The sequence below is a fragment of the Anopheles gambiae genome, chromosome 2, assembly GCF_943734735.2.
Source record: "Anopheles gambiae chromosome 2, idAnoGambNW_F1_1, whole genome shotgun sequence".
Lineage (NCBI taxonomy): Eukaryota > Metazoa > Arthropoda > Insecta > Diptera > Culicidae > Anopheles > Anopheles gambiae.
Genome location: NC_064601.1, coordinates 96,402,509 through 96,416,951, shown reverse-complemented (window position 1 = coordinate 96,416,951; position 14,443 = coordinate 96,402,509). Strand labels below are relative to the sequence as shown.

The 14,443-nt window shown below is 43.7% G+C and overlaps 1 protein-coding gene across 1 annotated transcript in view; it reads right to left on the bottom strand.

Annotated features, from left to right (window-relative positions):
• LOC1276836 (BMP-binding endothelial regulator protein) overlaps positions 1 to 8,620 on the bottom strand; it is a 78,642-nt gene extending 70,022 nt beyond the window's left edge. Inside the window, exons 1-2 of the mRNA XM_061648840.1 lie at positions 7,224 to 8,620; positions 7,014 to 7,114 (exon numbers count right to left, since the gene is read on the bottom strand). The gene's annotated coding sequence lies outside the window, so the exon portion shown is untranslated. The remainder of the gene's footprint in view (positions 1 to 7,013; positions 7,115 to 7,223) is intronic.
• Between the last annotated feature and the right edge of the window lie 5,823 nt (positions 8,621 to 14,443).

Sequence of the window (14,443 nt, the reverse complement as noted above, 5' to 3'; positions counted from 1 at the left end):
CCCTAATGTGCCTAATCTAAATTAACCGAAATGCACACTAATCATCACTCCGTTGTAAACGGTGGTAAAGTGCTACGTGTATTTAAAACAAAATTGATTCTAAAGTTGTATTCGAATCTTGCATGGTAAATCACTCAACAAACTGCTTGATTGATTATCATTGTTGGTACATGTTGGCTCTAAGGCATCAATTTATAACTGTGTGCATCAATTGGTGTATCTAAGGCACCAATTTATGGCCTTAGGCCATCCAAATTTTACTCAACAATGTATAATAATCAATTTCTAGGCATTATGATAAAAATTTAAAGTCACATTATAAGAATAGTAACATATTATGTTTTGTAAAACATCTGGTAAATTTTGATAAAAAAACGGTATTTTAAACACCGTAATTTAACACTAGAAAACGCATGATACCTCAGAAGACTACAAGTATTCCTCTATATACGCTAAACGTGCTAAACGCGACTTCGCGATACGCAATTTTTGTTTAAACTAGACTTTTCTTTGCTGAACGGTTGAAAGCCAACCCCACAAGTGGTACAGGCAGGCCTGGACCGACGATGGTTGTTGCGCCAAAGAAGAAGAAGAAGTTCTTTGACCAATTTGTACTGATTTCACACATCAAATGTCAAATGCAAAATAAATTCCGTTTTGCTCGAAATTTTTAAAACGCACAAAATTGTAATCTTCGTCTAATTTAGTAGCTAAAATCTACCACTTCAAGCAAACTATAGTAAATTTAAATATAATTAGACTTAGGCTAATATTCGAAATACGCTATTGCCTCCGTTCCGCACCAATCAACGTATATCAAGGAAAACCTGTAAATTGCATTGTTTTAAACCGCGTATAAATTGAAATTCTTAAATTTCAAATCAGTAAATTATTGATTATATGACTTGAACTGACAATCTTATGGACATAAATCCCAATATTGACCTAGAGTTTGAAATTAATGCCTCAGAGAGGAAAACTCGATAGCATCGAGAATTAAATTGGTGCCTAGGAGGCAAAATTTGGGACATGATGCCAAAAATTAGCACAAAAATAATCAATTTAAAATAATACTACAATCAAGCGACGTCAAAGCTTCAAAGCTAAGTATAAATAAGAGAAAGTTTGTAAAAATTCTTTTGTATTACTGAAATTCTAGCAAATCCATATAATTCCGAGAATCATCAATTTGTTCCACATGCTTCGTTTGGAATTTTTTATACCAAATCGCTCCCCAAAGCAATGCAATAAATCGTTGCACATTCGCATGCTTCCCATTGATGTCACCCAATCATCCCCAGGGTACTCTCGCCGACCCGGAACAATACAAAAACCCTGCCCGCTCATTGCGCACAGCTCATTGTATTATCGCGCCTTTGCAATTGGATTTCACGCAAATGACGTTTTCGTGGCAAAACATTTTAGCCCGCTAGACGCAAGCGGTCCACGTAACCGTAGCATTGTGTTGCATAGTTTAATAGTTTTGCCCCCTTGAAGGACACCGGTTAATTAGCAGACGGGTGCAAAACTGCGCAAAGCGCTTTAACAAGGCAAGACCCAAAGGCCCGCCCTCGGGAACCCAAAGTTCCCAAGTTCAGCCATAATATTATTGTCGTGCCATCACTTGGCAAACCGCGACCGACCGCGACAGCACCACTATCACAAATCGATGCGCAAGTTTATTGTTTAAAACGAAGAGAAGGAATAACAAAACAAAAACTGTTGACAACAACACCCTTTCGACAGGGGAGGGTGGACACAAACAATATAAAGCGTGACCCGGCGCAGCAGACCCTTTACGCGCGCGCTCTATCGCGGCTCACACAGTGAGAGGCGGCGCGGTGGATGCTGCAATCACGATCCAATCCCTCATCGCCCTGGGTGCCAGAGTTCGATGGCTGATTACAAACACACCACAAAGCGGTTCCGCGGCAAAGCGGTTGCGTCTCGCACGGTGCTGACGACTGTTTGTCTTGCCGCGACCGCGCGTAACCGAGACGCGTGCAGGCAATAAGTGCATCCAGTCGCACCACGGACTACTACGGACACTGAGAGGGCAAGCCAGCAATCGGCGGGTGGTTGGTTGCACGCAAAAAAGGGTAAATAAATAGTAAAATATATCACTACGCTGCGCTGGGCGTTGTTGTCCCAGGTGTGTTCATCCTGCGCGAAATTGCACTTTATTGTTGCTGCCAAGAACACACGCCTCATCTAGGTCGCCCAGTGGGGACCCGCGTACGAGCAAATGGGGGAAACCCCCATCAATAAACCAAACTCGAAATTGCAGTGCATTTTGGACGCCGAGGGTTTTATTAGTAAAGTCCTCTGAATAAATAATCGCTCACCGTGCAGTAGCACTGAGGGAGAGAGAGAACGTGCTGTAGCGTAGGACCCGCTTGCTATTGGTTTGCCATAATTTATCCCCATGTTTGCAACGTTTCCTCACACTTTGGCACAGCATTTGTTTACCTTACCACCAACCTGTAATGGTGCAAAAAAAAAACGGAGCAGGAAAGGAAGGCTCTATTTGAAATTTGATTGATATAACTGGTGGTCTGTGAAGCGTGTAATCGTAAATAATACAACATGCGCGGCACAGTTCCTGCCCGACCTACCATAGTCAAATAAACTTATTGCACCTGATGGAAGGTTTGAACATATTTTCTGCACCCAACCCACGGGGAAGATGGAGGGAAAAACACAATCAATGGTCAGTGGCTGTTGATTGCCGAGTCGCAAGCAGGCAACAGTTCGATGCATTTCACCGATAGGCAAATGGCAGAAATAAACTATCCTTACTCTCTCTATCTCTCTCTCCCCCTCGTTCTTTTCTATATCTGCAAACACATTCAAAATTAAATTTAAATGTAAAACATGGTTTTCAAATTCTCCCCGTTTCCTCCCTCCCTTCCCCAACCGCCTCCAACTAAACATACAGAACGTAATGCTGCCTCTTTATTAGTCTGCATTGGCTCATTATTAACTCATAAAAATCAATTACACGTTGCATTTGTGTTTGCTACACCATCGCGTTTCCCCGGGGGGTTTGTTTTTTATGCTTTGCTCTATTTCATATTCAACACGAAAGGAGAAAAAAAAGTCAACAAAAACATGCCAAAAGGTTGTTTTCAACCTCTGCCCTGCCTGAAGCCTTGTTGTGGTACGGGTAGTAGTTGTTCTGCTTTCTGCCCAGCAACGACTTCTTTCGTGGGCAGCAGCAGCAGCAGACACACAAATGGAACAATAAATTTTCACACTACAGTACAGTACGGTGTGCTGGAGGAAATCGTTTAAAAATAGTGCTAGATATTTTATTAAATTCGCAACTATTTGAATGATCTGTTTAATAAAAAGGAATTCAAATATGGTTGATAAAAAGTAAATGAAATGCAATACTTTAAGCATTGAAAATAAAAAGGCTCGAAACATCTCTATCACGTACTGTATAGGGGCCTGCCTGTAGGGCAGTAGTAAGCAGACCGATGCCTTGGGTCAACATTATTCTCCCGCTTCAGTCCGCATTAAATCCGCCGCTCCCAAGTGCTCCAAGAAGAAAAGCTGTACGCTGAGGAGGTGCTAATTTATCTATCCCGCTCCTATCCAAATAACCCATAATTGCAAACCGATCGCAATCTGTGTGCCAGCCACGCAGAGCAACGAGGCTTTCACTACGCCCACAAGCACCCACAGCAGGAAGGGTCCACTAATCCAGACGGGGTCCAGTCGGGCCTGCAATTTCTTTTCCCATCCGATTCGCGGTGAATGGGATTTTGCTGGCGCGAATCGATTGCAACAATCGGAAGAACATCGGCCGCTCCAAATCGGCTCTATTAACGATACGTAATGACACTGAATCACGCTCATTTCAAATTAACAATTTAATGTACCGTCGTTTGCTATGCGCTCGCCACATAGTTAAGATGCAAAGGATACCGTCCCGCAAACCCTTCGTGGGTCGCTTCAAAAAATGCTCCCAAAGGGACGAAGGTTCCCCAGCTTTCAAATAAAGCACAATAAATAAAGAACGCATCGAACGACACGAGCGCGTTTATCATTTCCATCACGTCACACGTGTTTCCCCCAGGGAGGGAATGGGGCAGGGAGAGATTGATTATGTCCATTGTGATGGTTTGGCATGTTGCATTTCACTGTCAAGATATGTTTTTGGGGGCGCCCCAGCTCCGTGGCCGGCGTAGCAAGTACATTAATTTGCAATGTCCCGCACCCCGGTGGGATCGAGCTGCCGGGACATAGCGGTTGGGAATTGCTTTTATTATCCATTCGACCGGTCTCATCAATTATTGGCTTTTTCGAAGGGGGTTATGGGGGCTGTTGCTTTGCTTCTGGTTTTGTTTTATTTTTTTGGCGAGCATAATTTTTTTGTTTGTTTGACATGATTGACGCATTTTGTTATGCGTGCCAAAAACAATCGTACCAAAAAAACAGACACAAACACAATGGAATACATAAATATTCTTTTATGATCGCATGTACGGCAATAAATTTAAATTATTTTCCAACTGCTTTGTATAATTGTATATATTTTTCTTATTAGAATTCAATATTAGATTCAAAAATAGCCCTGTTTATACCTTTTTTTGGGGTAAAAAAAAACACAAATTTCCCCTATTCAACATCTGGTGATCGCTTTCCCCGTACCCGTTGCCAATGGTAACAAACCGTAGTGCACACACAGAAACACACAGACACGCTGCAATGCAATTCCATTTGCCTTAAAAGTGCATCCAAGCGCCAGTACGCTTCATTTTAAACGACACGAACAAAATCATGGCTCGCGCCACAACCCTGCAATTGCATTGTGCATGTGCGCCAAAGCTTTCCACCCTCCCATCCACCCAGGACAGGGGGGGGGGAGAGCGCGCGCGCGCGTGCTAAGATCCACCTGCAACCCACCACCCCACGACCATCACCCTCCTCCCGCGCAGACATGCTCGCTCCGAAAAAGGCTAATTGTTTTAAAATTCAACAAGTCACCTGACCGCGCTCGGCTCTCTTTTCCACTCCTCTAACAGCACCCTTATCTACCCCTTTCCTTGGATGCATGGCATGTGTGCACGCGCGACACTTGAGCGCACCAAATTGTAACGCATCATGTTCCAGGCAGGATGCTCCGCTCTTTATGCTGCTGCGGGATGCTGCCGAGTCGTGTGCAGTTGAATTCTTTCAAAGCAAAATGAAGAACGTCTTCGCGCAGTGCATCGGGGGATATCCTCTTTCCCGGTTCGGTCCGGGCCGGTATGTCTGGGGCCGCTCCAGAATTGGGCAAAATATGAGCCTCTTGTGGAGTAAATAAGGGTGGAGAAGCTGGAGGGCTGGAGCCCGAGGTACACCTTTGCTGGCGAGATTCATGGCAAATGGAGAAGAAGGTGGCGAAGGGTTTTTTTTTCTTCTGCTGAAGCTCGCTTGTGGAACGATTTGCCCATTTGTGGCGAAGCGCCACGGCTACAAATATGGTACGCGATGGAGCGGTTACCGTCGCCCCGGCAGACATTGGCGACGGGGTGTAATTTTATGTCTTATGTGGGCTTTTCCCTCCTCTTACGTCTGTTATAATTTCTTTCTCTCTCTCCTCATTTCCATTAAACTAAGTCTTGAACATGGTTCGGGTGTCGTGTTCGTGCCCTGGTTCAAACATATTGCTCAATTGTGTGCTGTTGGTTTGCCGTTGTTACAACTGTTTTTGTGTTGTATCCGACCGCATGTAGGGGGCTTGGTGGTTTGTTCGACACTGTGATGGTGATTAATTATTAATTACTTTTTTGAAAGCAAGAGAAAGCATGTCTCATTACATATGGACACAATTTTGGAGGAATTTTAAAAGAACTTTAGAATTGGAGTTGGAAATTCAAAGGGAACAGAATCGCTACATTGTATGTAATTAATTTAGTTTAAGAATTCAGTTTTAAAGACTTTTTACTTCAAAACAACCTTTCTATCGCTCCCGTTTGCTCTCCTTTTTCTCGTTCAATTACTTTACATCAAATGCTATAAATTTTTAAGTTCTAACAAAAATAGCATGTATAACATTATTATCAAAAACACAAAACAAATATGCCAAAACAGTAGAAACAGTTTGCTCGATTTAGCAGTTCGTTATTTTTAGAATCAAACATATTATTTTGCCTATTCACCCAAAGGAAGAATATTTTCAAATCAAATGAGAGTGCAGAATCTCTATCTTACTTATAAAAAGGCATACATTTCGGTCCGTTTTCAATATTTAGTCCTTTATTCTTATACGTATTAATGGATTCATGGCAGGGATTGTGATCCATCAAGAGAATTTAGCCATATAAATCTCATAATTCAATAGTTTTAACTTATTTTCTAATTTTTGGATCTACACTAGAGTTGTGCTTAATAAATATTACGAGACGATTCAATCAAATAAATCTTCAGTGATGAGTAATGCGAAGCTTGAAACTAATCTTTAAAGTCATTCATATATGTACAGATTCATAGAAATTTGAAAGATGTATGCATATTTTAAGAAATATTGATCTCTAAAAATATATAAATCTCTATAAAAAATAGAATCTCTAGAAATTCATGAATATCTCAGGCGACAACATTAGCCTTTTTTCTAAAAAAAGGTTTTCGGACGAACATTTTAGCTCAAACCCTCAACTTAGCACTCGTAACTACTATCTGCTACTACTTTTAACTAAAACATTCAGATTCAGCTAATCACTTTGAAGATTCATTCCGATTCATGAATCAGAATCAGAATTACCCATCTCTAACCAACAGGAATCCAGTTAATTGATGCAGGATAAACACAAAACAACATTTGCTGTAGTCTATATTGTATATTTTTTCACAATATGCTCCCCGACCGCTTTATACCCCGACTTTTGTATACAAAATACTACTTAAATGTTCATAAAATACTTCCTATTTTCATCTGACTGTTGCTCACAACAAAACCCCAAAGCTTCCTCTAACATATTTATCAACAAAACAAACACACACACACACATACACAGACTTACCGCACGAAAGCGCTGGATGACATCCGACAAACGCGCACCGGTGCAACCGTTTATCATTCACCATCGATGGATCCATCGTGCACGGACCGGCAACGTACGCGCTGGGCACGCACCGTGCGGAAAACATTATGGTATTGCAGCATCCGGAGGGAATAAAAACCAAAATAATGTTAGCTGTTGCAGTACCGCTGCCCATCATCATCGCCTTACCTTCCGCATCATGGTAAGATGGAAGTACAGGTCGAATTCAGGCACCATGCACCGGTTCGATCTTCATCGGTGTCACATTAGCAAGCTGAGCACGCGTCAATCGATCGGAGATCGGAGCGAAGATCGAGAGGGTTGAGGGGGTTAGATGTATTCCCTACGCGGGATGCAGCTTCACCGCACAACGACAGCTGGAATATACAGCGAGACACGCCGACCAGCGGACAACGATCAGTGTGACATTTTGATCGCAAAAAAAACAACAAACGGCCGATGACAAACCGGTGGGGCACGAGCGAATCACGCATCACAACAAGAGAGAGAGAGCAAAAAGGCCAGGCTGTCGTGATCTGCAGTAGCAGCAGCAGCAGCAGCATCATCTCACCACCTCCGAAGATGTTCCAGTTTTGTGTGGTGTAGATTCATTTTTTTGTTCTATTTGCTTGCTAGCGCAGTTAACGCGTGCCAATGATCAAACACAATCCTCTTGCAGCACAGTGGCAGGCGATCCGAAAGCAAGTGGCACCACTCTTTCGGCAGATCCGTGTGTTTGATCATCTAGCAACCATCTGCCACCACCCTTCTCCACTACCTTCTCCAACAACACTCTAGTTTTGGGAGCATTTCGCACAAGTCCTCCACAAAGAATAGATCGCTGTCGCTGGATGACACTGGAGAACGATGGAAATCGATCGAATGAAGGGTTATACTTCGTAGCACACACGCGTACCACACACTACCCACACCTTAGCGCTTCGGACTGATATCTAACCGCTCTCACCAACGCTACGCAGCTAGGAGAGCTACCGTGATTTGATCCCGCTGCGTTACCATGGCAATGAAGCTGACAGCAGACCCAACAGGCACAGGCTTGATCAATGTGCACATTTTCAATTGCGACATTCTTCTGCCCCAGCTGCTGCTGCTGCTGCATCTCACCACCCGAACCCAAAGGCACGGATGCACCATCACGCGGCGGAACGCGCAAAACGAACGGACAGATGAACGCTTTCGAAACATGATTTATAGTGTTTGGGTATTCGGGTTTCCTTTCGCTCCAACTGATTTTACCGGTGCTGAATCTCCTTCTCTTTTTCCCATTCTTTCAGCATCTGATCAATTTGCTGCCCAGCATTCCCAGCCTCCCAGCATGTCCCCTTTTGGGACTGCCTGTGTGTGCCTGTGCCACTTGATGCAGCAGATTGAACGCATTGGCCACGTTTTGCGAACGTTTGATGCATCCTAATATTAAATAGCCTCTCTATCTCTCTCCTTCTCTTTCTGTGTGAGGGAGAAGCAGGATGCCTGCTTTCCGAGCAGAATTAGTTTCTATCTTAACTAACTTGAAGATGACGAGCAGATCACGCTTCACGTATAAAACATATCATACAAGTACATAAACAAACAGCTTAGTTTTTAGTATTATATTAACAATTAATCACACCGAACAGAGACAGCACAATTTATTATCTCATAGTCTAGTTGTTGTGCGCCAAAAATGAACGCATGAATAACCCCTCGTTTAATGCGTGATGGGCAATCCCCAAGTGAGTTTGAACTTGGCCCCAACAACTTGGCCCCCGGGAGGTGACGGTCACAGCAGAAACAGAGCAATAATTGGCACAGCGTCAAATGATGAGCGTGTATCATCTTTCTGACTAGCTGACCAATGGCATAGCAGTAGCGTCATGCTGCAACCAACCAGTAGCTCCAATATATTATTCCCGAGTTATTATAGAAGTTAGATATTAGATATTATTGCGTCTCTTTAGGATCCGGCTCTAATCCGTATTCGAAGTAGCCTAACAAAAGCGTACCAGTTTCACACCGAACGGACGTAAAATAGGAGTTCCCATACGAACAATGCCATCCAATAAAGCTATATAACCGGCTACGGCGCTACTGGTGATTGGTTACCGAAAGGGTTCGGGCTTCGGGCACTCGGTAGGTGTGAATTACTCGTCTAATAAGGGAAGCAGCAATTTCAAGCGAGGTTTTACACAAAGGGCGCCCTCCCTAGTTGCTCTCAATTCACTTTATAGGTGTCATAAAACTAGAACTTCTAGCTTTAAACATCCTTCAAGGTCATGCTAGAAACGTTCGTGCCCATTCTTTAGCTTCTCCAAGATAAGGACCTAACCTTGAACCATGGATCAAAACATCAGAATGCTCCTAAGCGTCGTACAGGGGATGCGTTGTTTTATCCTTCACGTAGCGACACGCGCGTAATGTGTCATTTTTTCCGAGGAAAATTATGATCACGTCTTTTAAAAATCTTGAAGCAAAACGTTGACTTCTTTGACTCCCCAAAGTCGCTGCCGAATGCGGTGTAAAGCAGCATGCATGGTAATGATTGTTGAATCAATTTCACTCCACTAAAGTCAGCAGACTTTTGCACATCCAAAATCCTTCGCAACACATCCGAAGATGAAGAAGGGATATACAACAAAAAAAAACTATACCAACGACATGGTAAAGCACAAAACAATGCCACACTGTACTGGGGAAGGTTTCTTACTGGTGCTGCTGGTGCTGCAGCTGCACTCTCGGCGCGCTCGGTGGCAGTCAAGTGTAAGTCGTGCTCCAGTTGTCAGATTGGCTTTATTTAGTGTCGTTTGAACTGGTTCCACTGCTGCTCGTGCTGGAAGTTGGCGAACGTTAGAAACAGAGCGCGGCAATGGCGAGAATGGGGTGGGGGTGCACTGTTTCGACAGAATGTGAAGAATAAATGGCACACCATTGGGGTGTGAAGATTGCAATTGAATTTAGTGTTTCTTTGACATCTTACTCTCGAGCGACGGGCATGAACAAGGGGAGTGACTTTTCGTTGCTGTTATATGCCATTCAATGCTGGTTCTTTATCGATTATTGGTTATTTAACACTTATGCCCGAACGGGCAGCATTTTGTGCTCACGTCCACACAGAAGGTCAACGGTTCACAATCACAGCAGCATATCTCACTATATTCTACGGCCAACGGTCTTGAACGAAGATAAGATTTCTAAATGCGCTTTGCCGGATAAAAAACCGAGCAAACCATTTGATTCTGTTGCGTGTGGTCATAGGCCGACGATTAAACCACCTACACCTTCGTGCTAGAATGCGCTGCCAGCACTTCTGGCACGTCTGTAGGTGGTTGTCGCTTTTTGCACGATCCAGCCACTTCCAGAAGCCCCGGCTCGGTCAGCGGGAAGTCGCAGGTTATCTTGTCCCCGGGGGCGACGTCTAACGCGTCTAGCTGTCCAGGTGGACGGACACTGGACGGGAGCGAGTCGGAAACTTGCTTCCTTGCTGCTGTCGGTCACAGAAACGGTGGGATATAGCATTGGATGATGTTATTATTTTATATGTAATCAAGTACTGTCATTGTTTCCTAATGTAATATCAAGTAACACACAGTTTTTGACAAAACATTTTTGAATACTTCTATTTTATTTACCTTCACAATTATGTTTCCACCTTTTTACTGCTTCGCTCTATAAATTATGACTTTTTAAACGCTGCCTTCACCACCACTGTGTCGTACGAAAGCGTCGGGGCACGAATTCGTCGTCCGCCATGGGTTGAATTATGAGTTTATGGTTCTCAACCTTTTTGTCCCCCGTTTGCGTCGTGGAAACCAGCTGGCGCTGTCCGACAGATCTTGAACGGACTCACGATCAAACTGCAAGGGAACACCCTTCCTTCCTGCCATTTCCCCTTACAACTGTTGAGTCGAGCCGAGCCGAGCTGAGCAAAGCCGAGAGCAAAATATCAATTAAATAAAGGCAAAATTATGAACACAATAAATTAGATATTCTCACATCGATTATACATTCAAATGTCAATTAAATGCAATTACCCGACGACGACGTATTCATGTTATCTGCCAATATGTTCGGTTCCCCGTTGATCGGGGCGACCTAAACGTGCCCTTCTTTTCTTTTCCGATTCTACCCTTTTTCCACCATTCTCAACGCCACCGTCGCTCCGTCGTTCGATCGTGTCCCCCGTGAACTCAACAAGTCAAGCGAAGCGTCGAATTACCTAAAGCAGCCAGGGAAGGAAGAGGAAAAAAACACCAACCCATTCAATGCAACGCAAACCGATGCATGCACAAGTGCATGTGTGATCGGCTAGGTTGCAAAGATGCAAAGCGTGCCGCACCCCCGTGATGGCCATTTTCAAGACGCGGACAGGGGCGAAATGCTTGAGATGGGAATGAAAGCGAGCCAAAACGCACAAGAGAGCGAGAGCGAGAGAGAGAGAGCAAGCGTTGCCCAGATAAACCCAAGCTCATCTAATAATGGTGAAGATGGATTTCAATGTACCAAGCCGCACCTGCAGATGGTCGATCCAACGGGGGGGATTGGGAAGGATCGTAAGGAGAAATCACTGGGTTCGTTTGTGCATTGATCAATGCAAAACTACGAACGGATCGATCACGAACCACTACAACCTCCCCCACCCATAGAGGATCGCGCCAAATGTCACCGTCAACCCCGTCTGCAGAGGGGTTGAGTGCACCACCTGATCATGATCATCATCATCCGCTTTTCCAATCGGCTCGTTAAAAACTGAACAAGCCCCATCGTCGGCATCGTTATTGGGATAACCTACAACATTAACCTGTGGCACCTGGCACCGGGGGTAGTACACCTGGCCAGGGTTGGCGATAAGTTTTAATTGAACTACCATTATGGTGCCCCCAAACGGACCATGGTGTAAGTAAAGGATGATTGTTAGCATTTTGTTTGCGATCCGTTTTAGACGTTGCGTAAAAGGCTTTCAAATATGGTACCTGTTTTGTAGTTTTGTGTAGGGAGATGATTGTTTGGTAATGTGAGTGACTAACTTTGAAGTAAACAAATCAAATCTCTCCTCACGTTTATTAAATGTTAATGCACTAGAACATCCATATTTTCCAGAAGACCTCGTAGGTTCTGAATGATAATGAAAGAATGTACTACTTCGTAGCTAGTAGTTCTAGTACTATTAGAGATGATTAATATATTTAGTACTCAATTTTGCATGATCAAGTCCTATGCTGATCATGCGATCCTGTAAATCATATCTTGTACATCATAAATCAGGATAAAAACACATCTAAAAAAACATATATGATATAGGGAAAGATTGACTAGGGGAGATCCGGTACTTAAAGACTGTAGGTTCCAGATTTCTACCAGATTTCTATCATTTGAGGGGTTTACGATACTAGCCAGTTTTTATAAGTGGAGACTTTGAAATTCTTAGATTTGTCCAAAAAGGGTGCTATGCAGTCCAATTCCCATCACATCAAAAGATTGTCCCAAAACTATGAAAACCCCTGAAAACCCTGTAATGATGAAGCTTCGGATGATAAATATTGTTCCACTAACAGGATGAAAATTCAGCTTTCTAGCTTAAAATATAAAAGAGCTCATTGTTAACGACACGTGTACCCATGGAAGACCCAAGTCTCGATCCTACGATCCACGGTGAGTTCACAAATGATCTTTAGATGTGTCGATGAAGACCAGAATCATTTCAAGTTATTATTACAGTATTTTACAGATTAATCATTACTACTGGAAAATTTGAGCCCAAATTCAATTCAATTGAATTGAATTGAGCTTATGGATTGCATTTCATTCCTGTACTTCAGTGAACCCATATTAAAGGAAATTTTATTGATTGATAGTTATTGAAAAAACAGGAACTTAAACCATTTCTTTCAAAAGCACAATAAATATGTGATCTTTTGCTCCTGTAGTCTATATACTTTTGCTCTTATTATTATTTCCATCATTCAATCTATAATAACTAGAGGTTCCATGTTTTAGGTATCATAACTATCACGGATCTATACTACGTATTATACGTTGGCTGCCTCCTGCTTCACGATCCCTTTTACTACAACAACATCGCATCGAGGATATTTCTTACGCAAAGCACAATACACCAAACCAAAAACCATGACAAAACGAACATTAATTCCACCCACCTTTAAACACGCATTTACATCGAAAACATTTAGCCTTCTGTCAGTTATTGCGGCTCAGCTTTACATCGCAGCACAACCATCGACGCGAGTGTAATCACTCAATTGTCCCGCTTGATTACCATCGTTACCGCACACACTGGCACTCCGTACTCCGTTTGATTATTCAAGCACATAATTCAAGCCCCGGACAACCTTGCCCCGTTTAGCCTTCGCATTTGCGGCGTACACCTGATTACTGGCCCTTGCTCTTGCTCCTAAGCGACTGTAGCCCGCGCTTAGAACCGAGCCCGATCGAAACGTGTACTCGGTTTGAGGTGTAAACGAAATTTTAATCACACTATTATCCTCAATGACACACATGTTGTTGGTGTTATGCTACTGCCCAATCATGAAGTTTTATAACCATACACACCAGCAGCAGCTAGCTACTCGAATTGGGCCAGCCAGCTAGGCTCATCACACGCCTCGAAAAACCCGCACTAGAAATCGTTCGAGTGGTTCACCACTCCATTAATTATCCACGGCGTACTACGCCGGAAACCACGGAACGTAACCTCATTGTGCCCATCAGCGACCACTACGAGCAGGACTGGCAGGATGGCTACCGTGCGGCCGCCGCGGCGGTTAAAGAACAAAAGGCGTACCTCGGCGGAACACTGCCGGCCAAGCGAAACCAAACCGATTTATGTTGACCACGTGAGTGTCATATCAATGTGTCCACCTCAATGGGGTGGTGAAGGGGCAAATCCATAGCAAAACCATCATCACCACATCAGCACACAAATCGCAACACGTTCATCCACTGCGTTGCCCTGCTGACGGGCTAGCAAATCAGCTATACACCACACCACGGATCGTGTTCCGTGTTTTATGCTGCCACTGTCTCGGTCTCGCCCTGAAAGGACTACACTGCTGGCCCGGTAAGCAAATATGAAATCGCACACTGCAATGATGATGACGATGATGATTGGTGGCGCGAGCAAAAGTGGAATTATTTATTATTACGCGAGGGCGGTAAAGTTGATTGATTTAAGTTTAAAGATGTAAGGCCACGATCGTCGGGCACGCCGCCACAACAACAAAAGGCAAATAATGTTGCCGATGTTTAACTGATGGCGGCAGAGGGAAAACGTGTAAGCTTATGGAATAATAATTCTAGCGTATGAAATTTGTGCCGCCACTGTGTGAACGCTGCTGGGGTGAGGAGGCATGATGGATAGAAACCGTATCGGTCGAATTGGTGATGAGGGGAGGGGT